Source organism: Rhinolophus hipposideros, assembly GCF_964194185.1.
Source record: "Rhinolophus hipposideros genome assembly, chromosome: 15".
In the NCBI taxonomy this organism is placed as follows: domain Eukaryota; kingdom Metazoa; phylum Chordata; class Mammalia; order Chiroptera; family Rhinolophidae; genus Rhinolophus; species Rhinolophus hipposideros.
The window spans coordinates 43,152,672-43,174,860 of NC_138061.1; the positions used below are offsets into that span (position 1 = coordinate 43,152,672).

General features: G+C 35.6%; 1 protein-coding gene and 1 pseudogene across 11 annotated transcripts in view; both read right to left on the reverse strand.

Moving 5' to 3' along the window:
- JMJD1C (jumonji domain containing 1C) overlaps positions 1-22,189 on the reverse strand; it is a 267,004-nt gene that overhangs the window by 128,826 nt on the left and 115,989 nt on the right. The gene's annotated exons all lie outside the window — the stretch shown is intronic.
- Positions 19,194-20,310, reverse strand: LOC308508199 (histone H3.3A-like; annotated as a pseudogene). The gene is made up of 2 exons: positions 20,227-20,310; positions 19,194-19,735 (listed from the first exon to the last, which is right to left on the reverse strand). The product of its transcript is annotated as a histone H3.3A-like (transcript).

Below are 22,189 nucleotides of genomic sequence, written 5' to 3' on the forward strand. Positions count from 1 at the left end.
TTTCTTGTAGTTCATGTCTGCTAATGAAGAATGCACTCAGCTTCTGTATGCCTGAAAATGTCTTTATGTATCTTTACTTTGAAGGGAAATCTTTCTGTATAAAGAATTGAAGGTTGAGAGTTTTCTTTCAGAACTTTAAAGATGACATTCTATTGCCTTTTGACTTGACAACTACCTGCCAAGAAGTTTGCAGTCATTTTGTTCCTCTGGATGTAGTATGTTTATTCACTTGCTGCTTTTAGCATTTTCTCCTTATCACTGGTTTTCAGAAATCCGATTATGATATGCCTTGGTATGTGATTTCTGGGTGGGTTTTTTTTGGAGTGTTTGTCTTGCTATTCTTTGAGCATCTTGAATCTTCTAAAAATGTTGTACAAATACGGAAAGTTTTGGACATTATTTCATCAAGCACTTTTGCTGGCTTCCTCTTTGCTGGAACTCCAATTATGAACATATTAGAATATTTCATATCATTCCACGAAAGTCATTAAGACTCTGTTGTTTACTTTCCCTAGTCTTTTCTCTCTGTGCTCCATTTTGCAATTTTTATCATTATATTAAAATCACTGATCTTTTTATATTTCTCCTATGTTTATATTTTCCTTTAAATCCTTGTATATATTGAGTGTATAAAAATGTTTTAATGTCTTTCTCTGCCACATCCTTCATTTATGCTATCATTGCATCTGTTTCTATCAACAGTTTGTCTGCTTGAAGTGTCTGTTACTTGTTCACAATGTACAGGAACTGAGAATACAGAACTAAAAATTATTATACCAATTGGACATTGCTGAAACATCAATGCTTATGACATTTTGTAATGTATGAAAGGTAGGCCTGAAACTAGAAGTTTTTATAACATGCTCCTTCAACATAGATAGTTTGAAAAGTATTGATCTAGACTTTTAATTCAGAGTTAGTATGGACATTTTCTATATTCTTTGGTCTTAGCTCCATTTTTTTAAGAAAAAAATACTTTACCAAGATATGTCATATACCACTTTCAGCAGTTTTTGAATTTGCTCATTTTAGTGCTTCATCTAAAGCTATTTTTAATGTGAGAATACATGTAGCAGACATTCTGAGAAAAATATGCATGATAACATTTTTTAATCTTTATATTTGAATGACAGTTTGGCAGGGTAAAAAATTCCAAGTTCTGTCCCTTCAAATTTTTATAAATACTAATGCATTTGCTGCTTGAATCCAGAGTTGCTGTTGAAAAAATGTGATGTCAATCTAATTCTTCATTAGGTCTTTGTGACTTTTTTTTTCTTTCCCATCTCTGTTAGTATTTTTTTAATTTATAATTTTTTCAATTACAGTTGGCATTCAATATTATATTAGTTACAAGTGTACAACATAGGGATTAGGCATTTATATACCTTAAAATGTGATTCATCCAGTAAGTCTAGTATTCCTTTACACCGCTCAGTTATTACAATATTGTTGACTATATTCCCTATGTGCTGCATTTTATATTCCCATGACTATTTTGTAACTGCTAATTTCTACTGCTTACTCCCTTCACATACTTCACCCAGCCCCCCCAAGGCTCCTCCCATCTGGCAACTATCAATTTGTTCTCTGTATCTGAGTCTGCTCGTTTGTTTTTCAGATTCTGTATATAACTGAAATCATACAGTATTTGTCTTTCTCAGTCTGATTTAGTTTATTTAGCATAATACTGTCTAGGTCCATCCATCTTAATATAAATGGTAAGATTTCATTCTTTTTTTGAATTTTTCAAATCTTTTTTAAGACTTCATTACAGCATAATAATAATATTCCACTGTATATTTGTACATCTTCTTTATCCAATATTCTATATCAATGAATAATAATGTTGCTTCTGTATCTAGGCTATTGTAAATAAAGCTTCAATGAACATAGGGAGGGATGCCTGTATCTTTTCAAATTAGTGTTTTGGATTCCTTTGGATAAATAACCCAGAAGTGGAGTTGCTGGGTCACATGGTAGTTTTATTTTTAATCTTTTTGAGGAACCTCAATACTCTTTTTTATAGTGGCTGCACCAATTTGCAATCCCACCAACAATGCACAAGGGTTCCCTTTTCTCCATATCCTTGCCAACACTTGTTGTTTGTTGATTATTGATAGCCATTCTGATAGGTGTGAGGTGATTTCTCATTGAGGTTTTAATTTGCATTTCTCTGATGATTAGTGACGTTAAGCATCTTTTCCTATGTCTGTTAGCCATCAGTATGTCCTCTTTGGAAAAATGTCTCTTCAGGTCCTCTGTCCATTTTTTAATTGTATTGTTTTTTTGGTTAAGTTGTATGAGCTCTTCATATATATGTACACACACACACACACACACACACACACACACGATATTAACCCCTTATAAGATGTATCACTAGTAAATAGTTTCTCCCGTTCAGTAGGCTGTCTTTTTGTTTTATTGATGGTTTCCTCTGGCTGGGCAAAAAGTTTTTAGTTTGATGTAGTCCCAATTGTTTATTTTTTATTTTGTTTCCCGTCTGAGGAGATATATCCAACAAAATATTACTAAGAGCAATGTCAGAGAATTCACTGTCTATGTTTTCTTCTACAAGTTTTATGGTTTTGGGTCTTGCATTTAAGTCTTTAATCCATTTTGAGTTTATGCTAGTATATAGGGTAAGAAAGTGGTCTAGTTTCATTTTTTGGTATATGTATGTACAGTTTTCCCAATACCATTTTTGAATAGACTGTCTTTACCCCACTGCTTACTTTTACCTCCTTCGTCATAGATTAATTGACCATATAGGCCTGGGTTTATTTCTGAGCACTCTATTCTGTTCTATTGACCTTTGTGTCTGTTTTTATGCCAATGTCTGTTTTGATTACTATAGCACTGTAGTATATTTTGATATTAGGTAACATGATAGCGCCAACTTTGTTCTTCTTTCTCAAGATCACTTTGGCTATTCAAAGGCTTTTGTGGCTTCATATAAATTTTAGGATTATTTGTTCTAGTTCTGAGAAAAATGTCACTGGTATTTTGATAGGGATTATATTGAATCTATAGATTGCTTTGGGTAGTATGCACATTTTAATGACGTTAATTCCTGATATCCATGAGCACAGTATATACTTCCATTATTTGTATCTTCTTCAATTCTTCCTTCAATGTCTTATAATTTTCCAAGTACAGGTCTTTTACCTTCTTTGTTAAATTTATTCCTAGGTATTTTATTTTACTTTTGATACAATCATAAATGGGATTGTTTTCTTAATTTCTCTTTGACAGTTCATTGTTGGTGTATAAAAATGCAACCAAATGGATTAAATTTTGTATCCTACATTACTGAATTCATTTATCAGTTTTAACAGTTTCTTGGTGGAATCATTAGGGTTCTCTCTAGATAGTATCATGTCATCTGCAAATGACAGTTTCACTTCTTCCTTTCCCATTTGGATGCCTTTTCTTTTTCTTGTCTGATTGCTGTAGTAAGGACTTCCAACACTGTGTGGAATAAAAGTGGTAAAAAAATGGACGTTCTTGTGTTGTTCCTGATCTTCAGGGAAATGTTTTTAGCTTTTCACACTCCGTATGATGTTAGTTGTGGGTTTGTCACATACGTCCTTTATTATGTTGAGGTATGTTTCCTCTATCGCCACTTTGCAATTTAAATCATAAATGGATGCTGGATTTTGTGAAATGCTTTTTCTGCATTGATGATTTTTTATCTTTTATTTTGTTTATATGGTGCATCATATTGACTGATTAGTGGATATTGAATCAAATTTACATCCCAGGAATAAATCCAACTTGATCATAGTATCTGATCTTTTTAATGTATTGCTGAAATGGGTTTGCTAATATTTTGTTTAAGATTTTTGCATCTACATTCATCAGGAATACGGGCCTATAACTTTCCTTTTTTATGTCTTGGTCCGGTTTTGGTAATGCTGACCTCAAAAAATGAGCTTGGGAGCCTTCCTCTTCTTCAATTTTTTGGAATAGTTTGAGAAGGATAGGTGTTAATTTTTCTTCAAATGTTTGGTAAAATTCACCTGTGAATTCACCTGATCCAGGAATTGTTTCTTGGAGTTTTTTTGATTATTGATTAGATTTCATTAGTAGTTATCAGCCTGCTTAGATTTTCTATTTCTTCTTGATTCAGTCTTGGTAGAATTTGTATGAATTCTTGGTATGTTTGTATGAATTTATCCATTTCTTCCAGGTTGTCCAATTAGGTGGAATATAATCGTTTGCGGTATTTTCTTATGATCCTTTGTATTTCTGAAGACAAATGTATTTGTGTTTGTTTGTTACCTCTCCTCTTTCATTTCTGACTTTATTTATTTGGGTCCTCTCTTTTTCCTTGATGAGATTCGTTAAAGGTTTTATCAGTTGTGTTTATCTTTTCAAAGAACCAGCTACTGGTTTCAATGATTTTTTGCATATATATTTCGGATTCCATTTTATTTCTACTCTGATCTTTATTATTTCCTTCCTTCTACTCACTTTGGATTTTGTTATTTTCCTATTTCCTTTAGGTGTAAGATTAAACTGTTTAGATTTTTCTTTTTTCCTGAGGTAGGCCTGTATTGTTATGAATGTCCCTCTTATAACTGCTTTGGATGTGTCCCATGGTTTTATGGATAACTGTTTTCATTTTCATTTGTCTCAAGGTGCATTTTTATTTCTTCCCTGAGCTCAATGTTAACCCATTTGTCATTTAGTAGCATGTTATTTGGCCACCATGTGTTTGTGTACTTTTCAGTTTTTTTCTTATAATTGATTTCTAGTTTCATACCATTGTGGTCAGAGAAGATGCTGATTTGATTTCAGTCTTCTTAAATTCAGAGCTTTTCTTATGACCTAACACATGGGCTCTCCTGGAAAATGTTCTATGTGCACATGGAAAGATTGTATATCTTGCTGCTTTGGTGTGAAATGTTCTAAAAATATGAAATTCATCTGGTCTAAAATATCATTTAAGGCCAATGGTTCTTTGATTTTCTGCCTATATGATCTATCTATTGACGTCAGTGGAATGTTAATGCCTTCTACTATTATTGTATTACTCTCAATCTCTCACTTTACACCTGTCAATATTTGCTTTATATAATTTAGATGCTCCTACATTGGGTGCTAAATGTTTACAGGGTTATATTCTCTTGTTGAATTGACCCCTTTATCATTATGAAATGTCCTTTATATCCTGCTATAGCTTTTATTTTAAAGTTTATTTTGTCTGATATAAATATTGCTTCCCCACCTTTTTTTTGGATTCCATTTACATGAAGTATCTTTTTCTATCCTTTACTTTGTCTGTGTTTGTCTTTTGATCTGAAGTAGGTCTGTAGACAGCATATGTATGTGTTTTGATTGGAGCATTTAATCCATTTATATCTAAAGTGATTATTGATAAGTGTTACTGTCATTTTATTATACATATTTATGTTCTTTATTTTCCCATCTTCTTCTTAAAGAAATCCCTTTAATATTTCTTGGAATATTACTTTGGTGGTGGTAAATTCCTTTAGCTCTTTCTTGCTTGGGAAGGTCTTTATCTCTCCTTCAATTCTAAATGAGAGCCTTGCTAGGTAGAATAGTGTTGATTGTAGGTTCTTGGTTTTCATCACTTTAAATATTTTGTGCCAAACCCTCTGGTCTGCAAAGCTTCTGTTGGGAAATCAGCTGACAGTCTAAATGGGAGCTCCCTTGTATGTAACTAACTGCTTTTCTCTTGCTGCTTTTAGATTCTTTGTGTTTAAACTTTGGCATTTTAATTATGATGTGTCTTGGTTGGGCCTCTTTGGGTTCATCTTGTTTGGGACTCTCTGTGCTTGCTGGACCTGTATGTCTATTTCCTTTGCCAGGATTGGGAAGTTTCCAGTCATTATTTCTTTAAATAGGTTTTTGCTATCTTGCTTTCTCTCTTTTCCTTTTGGTACCCCAATGTGAATGGTTATTATGGTTATTATTCCAGGTGTCACTTAAAGTATCCTCATTTTTTAAACTTCTTTTTTCTTTTTGTTACTCTGATTGGGTGTTTTCCACTACCTTTTCCTTCAAATTGCTGACCTGATTCTCTGCTTCATCTAATCTGTTGATTCCATCTAATATATTCTTCATTTTTGAGTTGTTCCTTTTCACGGTTTCTATCTCTTTGTGAAAGTTCTGAGTTCATCTATTCGTTCCCTAAGTTCACTGAGTGTTCTTATAGCAAGTATTTTGAACTCTGTATCTGATAGGTCACTTGCCTCCATTTCATTTAGTTTTTTTCTGGAGTTTTGTCTTGTTTTTTCATTTGGGACATGTGTCTTTTGTCTCATTCTGGTTGCCTTCCTTTGTTTGTTTCCATGCATTATGTAGATCTGCTACATCTCTCAGTCTTGGCAGGGTGGCCTTATGAAGATGTCCTGTGGGGCCCAGTGGCATAGTCTGCTTTGTCACTTGAGTTGGGTGCTCCAGGTGTGTCCCCTGTGTGGGTTGTGTGTGCCCTCCTGTTATAGTTGAACCTTGATTGCTGTTGGCACATCAGTGGGTAGAACTGACCCTCAGGCTGACTGTCTATAAGGACTAGCCATGACTACAGTGGACAAACTGTTGTGAGAGAGTTGACCTCATGGAGTGGGATTCACTTTATTGGGGCTTTAGTGACTCTAAGTCCACCCTTTGGGTGTGTCATTTGTGGAGCCAGTTAGGTGGTGCTCTGTTGTGGTCTGAAGTTAGCCACCAGGTGTGTTGATTCTGGGTCTCTTGGGAGGGGCTCTGGTGTAGGCCCAGGTCAGCCGTGCCTGGCCCCGTCCCCCCTGGTAGGAGCTATAAAGTGATCTGTAGTTGATAGTTGCCTGTGCTGGGTTTGAAGACGGCTGGGAGAGACTATGCTAACAAGGCAGCCTACCACTAGTGCCAGGCTTGGGGCTGCTTAGCAAAAGGTACAGGACACGCTGAGGTCAGCCACTGCTTGTTTGGGATTTGTGGAACTCAGAGAGATTTTAGGAAATTCCACAGCGTGAACAGATGCTGGCCACTTATGTGGAACCACTGCTGAAAGAGGTTCAGGCCGGTGTGCTGGTTGGATGGGTTGGGGTCTTGAGCAACTACCATGATGGGGCAAGCAGTGTTAACCAGGTTAATGAAGACTCAGATTTGGCATCCACCTGCACCTGCAGGCTGGATATGGGGAGGGTTCAACAAAGGAATAATAGCGCTTGCTGCACTTTAGCCCCGGAGAGAGCTGCTCCTCCAGCCCTCACCCTGAAGTCAGGCAATTCATTTCCTCCCCATATGTCCCTGCTGCTTTTCAAACTGGTGTCCCTTTGCTGGAGCTTAGGGTAAGTGTTTGTGAGTTTGTGCTCAGGCCTCTTAGGTTGACGCCTGAGTCTTCAGCAGCCCTTTGTCTCATCTGGATGATATCCTCGTTGACTTTCACAAGGAAATGTGAGGATTCCTCTTCCCACCACGTGTGGTCCAGGCTGGGGACACCAGTGTGGGTTTGGGACCTCTTGCTACTCAGGAGGGATTTCCGCACCTGAGATATCCCTCCCAGTTCTCAACTGCCACACGTGGGTGTGGGACCATCCCATTTAGTGTCTCTGCCCCTCCTACCAGACTCCACGTGGCTTCTCCTTTATATCCTTAGTTATAGAAGTTTGTTCACTAACCTTCAGGTGGTTCTCAAGGATGATTATTCTATAATTTAGTTGTAATTTCCATGTGGTTGTGAAAGAATAAGAGCAGAGCATTTACCTACTCTGTCATCTTGTACAGAACTTCTGGAAGATTTTAGAATTTTCTCTCTCTTTCTCACACATTTAGTTCTAATGTGTGTTGTAAGTTTTTCCCTACCTCTCTCTTGACTCTTTGTGTGCTTTTTTTTATCTGAAAATACTCATCCATCCCTCTCTCTAATTCTGCAAAATCCATTCCCTTATTCCTTGAAACTCATATATTATCTGAATCAAGAGCCTAAATTTGACTATTGAGCATACAAAGATTATGGGTGAGGCAGTAGTACAAAATAGGGGGCATGCCCCAAAGAGCTTTCACTGGTGATGGAGATCAGATTTATACACATCAAGCAACACAAAAATTACTTTATATTGACTACAAATTATAAACAGAGAAACCCAGAGGAAAGGGAGTTTCAGATTTAATCAATTCATTCATTCAACAAATGTTTCTCTAGTGCCTGATATGTACCAGGAACTGAAAAAGGCGAAGGAGATAAAGCAGTATATTAACAAAATCCCTGCCTATTGAGCTCACAGTCCTCCTGTAAATGAGTGTATGTATTAAGAGGAAATTCCAGTTAAAAAAAAAAAAAAAGCAAACATAGAGAAAAATACAGCATTTTAGGGAGAATAGAGATTTTCAGAGTAATATTTCCTAGTGTATAATCACTGCATGTTAAGTCTAATCAGAAAGTTTAGAAGAAATAAAAGTTGAACTAGGCTTTGAAATAGATCGACATCAAGTTAGACTGGCTGTATACTGGGAGAATCGTAAAATTCTTGGATTGCTCCACTACAAACCAAACACTTATTTTTACCATGTGCTGCCAGCCATCTGTCTACCAAATAAAGCTTTTATACTATTAAAATGACCAAGATGCATAGTCTGATTTTCAGTGTTACAAACTCAGAAATCAGTTTTTATAAGCACACTGAGATTATATCTTCCTCTTAGGGATAGACTTATTAATCGAGTTCACTGATACTAACACATAAACCAGAACGCAAATATATTATTTAAAAATGATTAATATTAGCTGTCAATTAATGTGCAATGCATAGATAAGCAATAGTACAATCTTTACTTTAGTAAAGCTACTTAAGAAATCAAATTATAATCAAAGTATTAGTTGGTAAACATGAGTGATGTGAAATAGAGAAATAATCAGCCACAAAAGTAGAATAGGGCATCTTCGACTGCAGACAGTGATTGAATGGGCAATGCCAATTTTTGGCTCTTGGTACTTCTTCCCCTTTCTACTTAAAGCCTAAATGGAATCTCTTTTTTTTTTCCCTACCAACTTCTAAATAGGGGCAAATACAAGTAATTAGATGGATATCAGCTTACCAAATTCCAATTACATTTCATTTAGTCCCATGTCCCAAATCCCTGAAGTATCTGCCTGTATAGTTAATTTACACTATAACTAATAAGTTAATTTACACAATAATATTTCATTTATACCAGAGACAGCTAAACATAGCCCTTATAAGAATAAACTTTATTAGTTTAATTCTCAGAGAACTATCGTATTTCAGGGCCATGTATCACAGTTATCCTCATATTACTCTAACATGTCTTAACACACACATTCTATGTAGGTCAACACACTTATACAATTCCATGTACATATACCGAACAGCTTGTACATAGTAATAGCTAAATTTGTCACACCACAGTTGTCTGTTGTATTATGAAAAAAATATTTTTTAAATGATGACAGCAATATACGCGGTGTGATAAAAAAAATATGGTGAATGCTGCTGCCAAGTGCCATCCAATGCAAAAGCAGGGATCTTCAATATGGGAAATGGTGCATCCAACCTTAGTAACAGTGTGTAACAAGTTGCAACTTGTTTAGTGCAATCAGGTATGAGCTACCGTTGAGAGAAGGTGCATTTAAAAGTGTGCTATAAATTATCCTCCATCATGACAGTGCTCCGTGTCACACATCGCTTCTGGTATATGGCAATTTCTGTCAAATAAAAACATTACAGTGTATCCTCATCCACCTTACTCACTGGATCTGGCACTGTGCAACTTTTGGCTCTTCCCCAAAATCAAAATGATTCAGGACATTGAGGCAGCCACGACAGCGCAACTAAAGACACTCAAGAAAGCCTTCCAGAACTGCGTCACAAAGAGGCAAGAAAGATGGGAAAAGTGTGTTCAAAGCAAGGGGGATTAATGGCAATGTGTCCTTTAATCTAATAAATTTTTAAAATTTAAACATTCATCGTATTTTGCGATCACACCTCATATAGGAAGACAAAGATGGAAGTATGAGCATTATATGTTCTGGTAAAACTAAAACAATGTATTTTATGTAGTGAAGGATTCATGAGAGAACAATGGGAAACATGAATAGGTGACAACTAAGAAAGAAGTTTGTAAATGACGGAAGCGTACTAGATAGAAATCTGAAGGTTTCTGATTAGTGTAGTAACAGTGAAAAGTCATATTTAAATAAAATTAGACATGACAGTAATTTCTTAGGAATCAGTACTATTATGAAGTCATTTCTACAAATGCTGAGATGAAATACTGAAAGCCCAGATTAGACTGGTGGAGGGTAAGAAGAGGGAATTAGAGAACTGGAGACTGTGCATATTCCATAAAAATACCAGGGAGTCTCCACCAGAAAAAGGACAAATTTTATAAGAATACAATAATACTTATAAGAATACAATAATACCTGAAGCTAAGACACATCTCTACAAAAAGATGCTTCATCTTCATTCCACTACTATGCTTCATAAATTTAAATAAGCCTATATAACTACAGTTTATTCTACTATGACTGAATTTCTAAAAGGATGTTTTAACAAATGAAAACTTATTTCATTGCTCCTAGACAAATACAGATAGATGTGTGTGTGTGTGTGTGTGTCTATTTTTTTCCCAAGTATCTAAAGCCTTTTAGTGCTTTATAAGAATGAATTTTGTGCTAAGTATGTACCTCCAAGCTACAAAGAAGGAAGAAAGTCACAAACATTAATTGACTTGGCCTTAACCACTAAGTTAATGGAAGAGCTAGTGGAAGACTCCAAGTTTCAGATTATTATTTTGCAGTCAATGTTCTTTAAACAAAGTTGCTTTCTAAAAAGGGGATTCTGGAGTTTTTTTAAAAAGTAATGAAAATGCTATCTATCTATGCAAACACCAACAAACACAGAGATTTGAGTGGATGGGGGAAAAATTGGCAGTATGTTGCTGCTAACACTTTATTTTGCATATATCTGAAAATTTTCGTAATAAAAAGACAAAATACAAGAAAAAGGATTGTCCTAAATTTATTACAAATAGAGACATTTTCATAAATAACTTAAATAATATGTTTGTGAACATGTGTGAAATGTTGGCTTTATTTCTATAGTTTTATTGGAGAGGGCTTAATGTCATAGCTGTTTCTTATTCGATATAACTTTTTGTTTATAAAACTGAAATAGTCAGACCTGGATCTTAAACTTGAAGATTACTGCCAGGAATCTCACACTGTGGGCCTAACTTGCCCCTGCCCCCTAAAATGTGGCTGCCCCTCGCCTCAGAAGCAAATACCTGTTGCCCAGGGCAGCCTGTCTCTAGGCACTGCGCATAAAAGTGTCAAAAGCATTGATATAGAAAACAAAAGAAATCAGGTAGACAGCATCTTGGCAATTTCCTGGAATCCTCCTGTTTTAGTAGATTAAAAAAATAGAAGGAAGACCTAAAGATTAAAGATTAAGTGACTGACTCCACAGTTCACATAATAAAGGCAAACAAAAAAACCCCTGAAATAGTCAACATAAATACATAAATGAATATGGGAGTAATTTTAATCTAAAACTAAATGTTTTCCCTTTTAGACTACAGCTTTTGAGGACACTGATACATATTTGCATCTTTCTATTTCAAGTACATAACATATGCTTAGCATATAACGTAATCTAATCAAGTTCTAACAGAATCATATCAAAATGTCTAATCCAGCTTGCTAAAAAGAGGGTTACTTTAATTTAATTAACATGAGGCACTGATTTTAGTAACATTTAAGAAGTTTAAATAGATGATATGCAGATACACATATTTTAATTACATTTCACAAAACTTAAGATTCTTAGTATTTTATAGATGAAAAACTGTTAACCTCAAAAGGCATGATGTAAATTTTTTTAAAATAATGAATCACAATACAGTTTTTAAAGGTAAGACACAATATCTATCCTCTCTTGCATATGAGAAAGGCAAAATACTGCTGCTAGAAATTTCTTCCAAAGGATGAATTTCACTGAGTAAAAATGCTACCACCATCCTGTGTGGAGCTCACTGACTGCCCCAGCAAAACTTGCCCACCTAGTTGCCATCCACTGAAAATTACAAGGCAAAAACCAACGAGCATTAACCACACAATGATCCTCCTATAAAAATGAAGAAATGCCTTTTGAGAATCTCTTCACTTGAGTATGTACTTTGTCTTAAGAGATTTTTCAATCCTTGCAAATGAAGTATAAAGGGTCACTTCACCTTGGTTTCATTTCTCAGTAAAATTTTGGATATTTAAATACTTACAACATTTTTCAGCAAAATTAATTTCAAGGATAGACAGTTTCCTGAAGCCAAGTGTTAAAATAAACTCACAAAGTTGTTTCTCAAGACAACTATAGAAGTCAAATATATTAAAATCAGAGAATATTTTGTTTACCGACAAAAAGCATAGGAGGGGGGCCAGCCTGGTGGCTCAGGCAGTTAGAGCTCCATGCTCCTAACTCCGAAGGCTGCCGGTTCGATTCCCACATGGGCCGGTGGGCTCTCAACGACAAGGCTGCCAGTTCAATTCCTCGAGTCCCGCAAGGGATGGAGGGCTCTGCCCCCTGCAACTAAGATTGAACATGGCACCTTGAGCTGAGTTGCCTCCCAGATGGCTCAGTTGGTTGGAGCACGTCCTCTCAACCACAAGGTTGCTGGTTCGACTCCCACAAGGGATGGTGGGCTGCACCCCCTGCAACTAGCAATGGCAACTGGACCTGGAGCTGAGCTGAGCCCTCCACAACTAAGACTGAAAGGGCAACTTGACTTGGAAAAAAGTCCTGAAAGCACACACTGTTCCCCAATAAAGTTCTGTTAAAAAAAAAAAAGCACAGGAAGAATTAACGTGATCCCTGGCACCCTTAAATCACTTTCAGAGACTGTACTGTTGTCACAAAATACATTAAATGTTGACCAAAGAGGTAACACGCATATTCCATTATTGTTTGGCATAGACCACTTTTTCAGCACCACTAAATCTTTTATTGGTATTCAAAGTTTTGATCAATAAAGAAGAAACACAACACAGTCTTGTTATTTATTACTTTTGAATACAAATTTGTGTTCCAAGAAGTTTTAAAAAAAGACTGAGACTTTACTCTTTTTAGATTTACGAAAAGATATCTAATTTGGTTTTCACTTTAATAAATCAAATTGTATCAATTTTATGTTCTTTGGGTTATAATAGTAATAAACATAGCTTAATATAACCTATAATTATATGACAAGAGAGCATTTCAACAGCTGTTTTTCTTTTAATTGTGATTTTTTTTTGTTTTAAAATCTTGTTCCCTAGCTAAGAAATTCCAGTTCTTCACAAAAGGAACTGACCCAGAAAAATGGAGACACTACCTCACAGGGGATAAGGTCAGACACAGCAGTCTAACAAACTGCCTCTGAATGTTGCTATCAGAGACTCTTGTTCTAGGTAGCTTTGATCTTGATAATAAAATCTGTAAGAAAACCAACTTGGATATCCTATCCAAAAATGCTGATCATCTAGAAGTAGGAACAATGCAATGCAAGAAAGATTTCTACACTAGTATATAAAGCTAAAGATACGACTTGATATTCAGTTAAAGGAAACTTGATTTCAAATACAATTCCTCTTAATAGCGGGCATTTTCATTGATATACAATTTGAATGTTATACTTGTTTTAAAAAAATTCCTATCAGATAAAAGTATCTAAAAACCTATCTTAATATGCTTTATTAACCATATTAAGAGTGAAATAAAATCTAGGCATCTGGGTTTATGTAACTATGTACTTTTGAGTTACAGATTGCTGTATAATGCCTTTCAACTTCATTTTTAAGATTTGGTAAGACATTATGGTATTGCACATGCCTCTAAAATTTTTAAACATCAGTAATATTTGCTGTGGTTATATTTCAAACCTCACCTAGGAATTTAAGATTTCTGAATCACTGTTCTTCCCAGATAAGAAATTTGGAAGAAAGGACAACTTTATGTGTTGCTGGGAGAGAGAAGAGTAGAAAGCATGTTAGGAAGAAATCTGAAAGAAAGTAAGCTTTGGAAGAAATTGCCTCTGGAACTGGGAAATGAGTTTTGAGAAAGCTAGAAAAATTTTCCAAGGTTTTTAATAGCCTTTCTTTTAATTTTCCATATATCTCTGGATAAATGGATATCCCAAAAATAAGGAGATAAAGAGCCAAGAACTAAATCCTGTGTAATGTGCTAGATATAAAACAAAGTAAAGCAATGTTATTTTCAAAACTACCGGCCCAGATTTCAATCCTAAACATAAGATTTGTTCATTTTACATTGGCTTCCCCATCTTAATCCCTATAGCTTTTTCCTGGGACACTTCAATAAAATCTGACGCACAAATAAAAAAGAATAAAAACCTCAATCTGAATGATAATGTTTAAAATACAATGGGCAAATATCGTAAAGGTTCTCAGCAGTCACACTATTTGTTTCATCAAGGTGTTATCATAGCTCCTTGGTTTCACACAAATCCTGTATTAGGAGACCTTGAGAACCCCACATAAGAAGAACCCCACAATAGAAGAATGCAAATAAAGCGGATCTTGGCTAAGAAAACTAATTCCTAATTAGTTTCCACTCTACTATACCCTAACCCTCTCGATTTCCAAAGCCTTCAGAGATCCTTTGTAAAGTCACAGAAAACCTACCACCATTCTCTATAGTAATTCTGTTATAGTGGCAGTCCTCTTCCCTGAACATCCTCCTGTGGACTCCCTCATTCTTCCCAGCCACGCGAGGAATTAGCAAGTAGATGGGCCGGGGGAAAGTCTAATTAGTGACACTCTGCTTTCTTGTTACAACAGCAAGGAAACACTCCGCATTTACAAAATATCTGATAATCTAAAACAGCCCTCCAAATTCACTATTCTACTTAATCATAACAACTTCAAAGATGAAATTGGGACAAGTAAACTGAAAGAGGTTAAATGAGATAGAAACTCGTAAGGTTTATAAAAGACAGCTGAGACTAAAAGTCATGTTAGCTGACAACTAACCCAAGTGTTCCTTATACTCGAATATAGACAAAAATTCAAAACAAAAACAAAAAAAACCACCAAAAAACACAAACAGAAATACTATTTCTAAAGAGCTTATCTGGGGCTCTCTAAAGCAGATCTGAATATGATCTGGATTTTAGGGTTGTTTTAAAAGGTTATTCAGATTAAAATGTAAGTATGTACCACCTAGCTAAATCCAAATGTAGTGACTCCATTTTACGAAAGCTTAGGGCTGAGTACACATGCTACATGGATTGCATAAACTTGAAAAATTAGAATAATCAAATATTATTCAACTTTTTAGCTTTTAACTAAGCTTAATTTTCTACCTTTTACAGTTGGACAAGTTATTTTTTTTACATAATGAAGATGTGAGAATGGGAAATATATTTCCTTCATCCCATGGAGTCTTCTTGCTTAGAGAAGGGAAAAAGAGAACAAAAACCTAATCTATACTTACATTCTCTTTGAGCAGACACATACATCATTTTAATAATGGCCTAATAGAGCTAGTCAGCACAATGAGAAGACTGTACTGTATACACCAAAGGAAAGGAGTAATATTGAAGAATCACTAAAACATAATGCACTCAATATCTGTTATTCTCTTTACTGCGCAGTTTATGAAACTCTTTTGTTTGGGGAAACCCCTATTTTTTCAAGTATCTCTCGCTATAGAAACTGGAAAATGAAGATACATTACAAACCCCTTAGTAACTGACTGCTATAAATCAGACAAATTTACCCCAGAATTTGAATCTGAAGCCAAGGTAAAGAAGCAAGGGACAAGGAAACTCAGTGTTGGCGAGAGTGCTGGGAGTAGAGGCATCTTCACCTACTTTCCAGAGGCAGTGATGGTCCAATGTCAGAAATGTGACCAAGTAATTTATGGTCCAAACTAGGACACTTCTGAGAGTGAAATGAACTAATAATTACCCAGGAAAACGAAGATGTATAGCCATCAATGGTATTGCTACAGTGACTCTGCCCAACACAGAACCATTTTTGTGGTTTGATTTTGCATGCTATACTGGTTCCTCCTGCCCTGCCTTCAAGCATGGTTTAAAGTCATGCTGTGTTCCCAAGTTATTTAAGTTCCTTTTCTGCTTAAAATTGACTTCCGTTGTTTTCAGTTAGTTTCATTATTCTAACAAAGAAACCTGGTAAGAAGACCTACAATGACCGGGTACCTATTTAGTGCACACAGAGGAGAACGTATTTGGGTTGCTTAAAGTTCTGCTTGCTATTCAAAACTACTGAAATGAATACATTATAATATTTATTCACCACATTCTGCAGTTCCCTAGTATTACAAGAAGATGAACTATTTTCTCTACCACTTCTATTTTAGCATAGGGAAATACCATTGTTGTTTCATTTATCTAAGAAAATAGTTATAGTTGAAAGATATAATAGTTAAGTGGAAAGATTTGTCTTTTTTGCAATCAGCTGGAATGAGGGGAAAGGACAGATAATTAGCACACATTCTCTGCTACCACCATACTGCTTCTATCCTTACTTAACTCCTTCGTCTTGGAAGTTGGGCCACGAGTCCTATGACATGCTTTGAAGCCTGTCTGAACAGTACACCGAGCACACTGGTGCTGCTGACTACACTGTGACTCATTTTACACCTCTCCCTCAGGCTCTTTATAGTCCAAGTATTATCACTTCTGTTATACTGGTTTATTTCTCTGGGGTGAAAAGAAAACCTCTCTGCTTTCTGGAGACACCTTGGGGGGAACAAACTTCTGCCCCTAACCACCCAAAATAAGAAAAAAACAAAAAGTGGTATGACTCTAGAATGTTTATGTTCTAATTTGTATAGGAGCTGTAATTTAGTAATTCTTAAAAATTAATGGGCAAGAGAAGCTGGTAAGGGAAACTCCTACCCTAATAGTAAAGAGAAAGATGCCTCTGGCCATATTTAACTAACTTGATTTAGGCACCCACTCTGCCTCTTCTGAAATCCAAGAATAATTACACTATACCTATAACTTTCTCATGTGAAAAAAAGTATAAGGCAGAGGAGTGCACAGGAAATATAATAGAAAAGGATTGTTTCCTCATCTGCCTAATGAATTTAAACTTTTTCAGGTCGCTTTTAGCACAAATATATAACTCTACATTTAATCATTCACATTACAATAAATTTTATAATTTAAAAATACTTGTAATCTTTGAAATGATAAACTAAAATTTACTCATGACCATGCACAATGGATTCTTTAAAAATTAATATATATAAAACATAGTTATAACTATACAAGTTGTTTTTCTATTAATGTTCATAAATATACCAGTACCCGTTATATTACACAGTATCAATCCACTTTACATAACAGCAGACCTAAAAATCACACGAAGAACAATGCACGTCCGAAGACCTTGGTTTTACCTCTAACTGCTACACACATTAGGATGGTAACTTTCACCATATCAATGACATAACCTCTAACATCCTGTAGAGTAACATAAGGACTATTGAAAATAAATAATAACAATGTTAGTAAAAAAGTATTCAATATTTCACTATTAAATATGTTAACATTTTTATGTGACGATTCGGTGTAGATACTCTTTATCAGAATAAGAAAAGTTCTCTTTACTCCTAAACCAGAAACAGGTACTGAATTTTATACCAATGTTTTTGTTTTTATTGATTACATATTTTTCTTCTGTTATGAATTACACTAATTTTTCAAATGCTAAACCAGCTTTGACTTTCTGAAATAAACCCATCATGTTGCATTGTATTTTTATGTATAATTTATTTATATTAGCTAATGTTCTTTTATGGGTTTTGCGTCCATGTGCATGCTATATGTTGGTCTGCAAACTTCCCTTTCCTATAATATTCTATTCAGTTTTTGTTACTTAATTTTATGCTGACTCATAAAATTAGCTGTAAAAGATTTTCCCCATTTTTCTACTCTCTAGAAGGGTTTATGGTATTTCTCCTTAAATACGTAGAAATATTCACCCATACAGCCAAGTAGGTCTAACATCAAATGGAAAAGTTTGTGGGCTACATTTCTTCATAAATAAAGGATTATTCAAATTTTCTATTTTGTTTTGTATACTTCATTATTATTTTTAAGAAATCTGTCCATTTCACCTAAATTTTCAAATATATTGGCATTAAGTTGCACATAACAGCGTGCTAGTGCCTTTTTTGTTGTTGTTGGATAAACAAGTTTATTTGTAAATTTATTCAACATAATTGACCTAGAAACTTCAATAGAAGGATAAATGTAAAAACCACTTGAAGACCATCTCTATAAAGTGATTTTCCCAGAACCATATATATATATATACCAGATGTAGCCTAACTGGATGCCATCTTAACTGGCAGAGGTTCAGTAAGATGGAGCTGTGTGCCCCTCCCCCAGCACAAGTTTACTCTAAGGGTTATTATAATACAAACAACACAAGGAAAAGAACTTAGGTATTGTTTCCTCTTGGTAGAGAAATTCAACCTAGTTATGAGACCAACCACAACACACAAAAAAAGCTGCACTAACTAGTTCAGAATATTAGTAACAGATGATGCTGGTGTGAATAACTTGTAGTATTATATTCTAGAGCCCTTATAAATAAAATTCCTCCAGTAGTGTTTGCATTATCAGCTAGAGGGTTAGTTAACATGTGGTAGAATGAGGACTCATGCAAGGTATAATAAGCAAAGCATTTTACTACTATGAAAAGCGCAGCCTAGTTAGGAGAAAACCAACTGGACTCTAAATTACACACACATTAATGACAAGACTCCCCACCACATGTGAATGTAAAACATGTAATTTAAAAATGTTAACACTACAATATATAAAATAGCTATTATAAATGCACATAGTGTATTCTATAGCTGCCAGGTTTACTTTTTCTGTTTTTAAGGAAACTAAGTTACACTGTGTTTAAGACTTGTTATCTTCACCCTTGAAAAAGCCCACATTCTATAACAGTGATGCATGGTCAGACTTAACAGACTGAATTGCTAAACACTTGGATCAAGTTATAACCAGTTTTATTGCAAAAGGACCCTGTACACATTTATCAATTCTAGTACCTTAATATCTACGCAACAAGTCATTAACATACAGAAACATGCATCATGAGAAGCAAGAAGTATCACCCGTCCTTTCTACATATTAGCAACTTGTCACTCCTGAGCCACAGCGCTCATCACTGAAGTCTGTGAACAGTCACTTTTCACATTCATCCTAAGTGAAAGATGGAATGACTTAAGTACAAATGCAACATATTATAAACAATTTCTTACAAAAGAAGTCACAAATTAAACCAAAGTATTTTACAGAATTTACTACAAAACACCATAAAAACTGCCTTCACTTAAGCTCTCTCTCCGTATCCGGGGAGCCAACTGGATGTCTTTGGGCATGATGGTGACTCTCTTAGCATGGATGGCACACAGGTTAGTATCTTCAAATAAACCCACCAGGTACACTTCGCTAGCTTCCTGAAGCACACCAATTGCGGCACTCTGAAACCTCAAGTCCGTTTTGAAATCCTGGGCGATCTCCCTCACCAATCTCTGGAAAGGCAGCTTCCGGATCACAAGCTCGGTCGATTTCTTTAAGGGCGGATTTCTCGAAGCGCAAAGGTCCCAGGCCTGTAGCAATGAGGTTTTTTCACCCCGCAGGTAGAGGGGGCGCTTTTCTTGGCAGCTTTGGTAGCCAGCTGTTTGCGGGGCGCTTTCCCACCAGTGGATTTACGAGCAGTCTGCTTGTTTCAGGCCATTTTCTTTCACCCAACGCCGAAGTCTTAGGCTGCTTGTCCTGCTGCCGCGCCGCTTCTGCCGCCCAACGGAGAGCCACAGTCGCAGATGAAAACAAAGAAACTACTCCGACGAACGATCAAACCACTCTCTAGTGCCTTTTTAATATCTATAATGTCGGTAGTAATAACCAATTGTCTTTTAGATGTTTTATTTTTGTATGTTTCTGATTTTCATCACTTCTATATTTATTATATCCTTCATTCTACATTAATTGGTTTTATTAATTTGTGGTTTCTAGCATCTTGATATAAAATTGATTTTCAACATTCTTTACACACACACACACACACACACACACACACATATATAAAGAGTGATGGTTACCATATTAGAATGGCTAATATAAAAAAAATAGTGATAATACCAAATACTGACAAGGAGAAACTGGATCATTCATATATTACTGATGAGAATGTAAAAATGGCATACCCACCCACTCTGGAAAAGAATATGGCAGTTTCTTATAAAAGTAAAACATGCGCTTGTCATATGAACTAGCAATTGCATTCTCAGGCATTTATCCCAGAAAAGTGATAACTTATGTCAACACAAAAACCTGTATGTAAAGGTTCACAGCAGCTTTATTCATAACAGCAAGAAACTAAAAACAACCCTAAATGTCCTTCAACAGTGAATGATTAAATAAACTATGGTACATTTATGTCATGGGAATATTACTCAGCAATAAATAGGAACAAACTATTTATGCCCACAACTTGAAGTAAACTGAAGGGAATTATGCTGAGAGAAAAAGCCAAGCTCAAAGGTTAAATACAGTATGATTCCATTTATATAATATTCCTGAAATGACAATATCATAGAGATGGAAAATTAGTGTGGCTGGGAGTTGGGGACAAGGATGGCCATGGCTATAAAACGCCAGCAAGAGGAATCCTTGTGATGGAATTGTTCTGTATTTTCACTGGGGTGGTGGTCATGAGTCTACAGTGATAAAATTGCATACAATACAAACACACACACACACACACACACACACACACACACACACCACACGAGTGCATGTAAAACTGGTGAAATGTGAATAACACTGGCAACTGTGTCAATGTCAATTGCCTGGCTATGATATGGTAAGAGAGCTTACAATTGGGGGAAACTAGGTGTCTTGCTATGTTTCCCTGGGCCAGCCTCTTTCCCATTCTGGGCCTCAGGCTCCCTATCTGTAGGTGGATTCTGATTCCTCCGGTTCCTTCTAGCCCTGCATATACACAGGTGTTCTTCTAAGCAAAGTATGAAGAAAACTCATCTTAGAATATAGATGTACTACTACAAGGATTCCACTGAAAAGAAGGCACAAATGGAACAGATTCAGGAAACCCAGTCTCTGCCCCCAAATTCCTGCCAGACTGCCCAGGGAAGGGGAGCAATCATGTAGCACTAGAGATCATTTATTCATAAACATGGATGAAAATCAATGTTGAACAAAATAAGGAAATATTTGTGATATTTATATGAAGTTCAAAACCATGCAGAATGAAATATATTATTTTAGAATGTATCAGGGGTGACCAAATACACACTTCAGTGGAGGAAAGAGTAGGAGCTGCAATTGGAAAGGGGTGGACTTTTGCTGATAATGTCATATTCCATAGGTATATAATGAGTAGTGGGGTGTTCTTATTTTTTGAAACCAAACATGAACTATTCCTTTTTTTTATTTTTTATTTTATTTTTTTATTTTAATTTATTAGTTTCAGGTGTACAAGACAAGGTAATACTTAGACGTTCATCATTTATATCCCTCACACTGTGAACCCCCCTCCCAAACATGAACTATTCTTAAACTCTCATTTATGCATGACATAAGTTAATATGGGGCAGCGGGAGACCACGAAATAGAAATGAATTAGGCCAGTGAAATAACAATGCACCAAAAATAGCTCAAAGAACACAGTATTTTCTGACCTCCCCAAACACTTTTCTATGTCCTTATATTCAAGGTCTGAAATCAATCAATTTTTGCTTTGGTCTGATAATTAACCTAGAACAGGGATAGTCTGATGCAGCCATGTAGTTGTCTATCATTAACTGGCTGGCTCTTATGAAAACCTGCTGTAATTAATTGTGTGTTTTCCTGAATAGGAAGTGAAGAAGGCACTGAAAGAAACTGTCAGATTTGCCAATTAAATTAAAGGAAAGACACAGAGCCTTTAAATTTACATCGAATCCCCCCCACCCCAAATCTATTTGGCTTATTTATATTTGAATTGAACTGAATCGATATAAACATTCTTATCACTTTTAAGTTTTCAAGGTTTCTGTTTAACTTAATGCCACATCAAAGTTTCTTCTCAAACCTTACTGCATTTTATTATCACCTGTGTGGCTTTTAAACTGATGCTCAGGTCTAATTTCAGATGACTTAACTCAGAACCTTT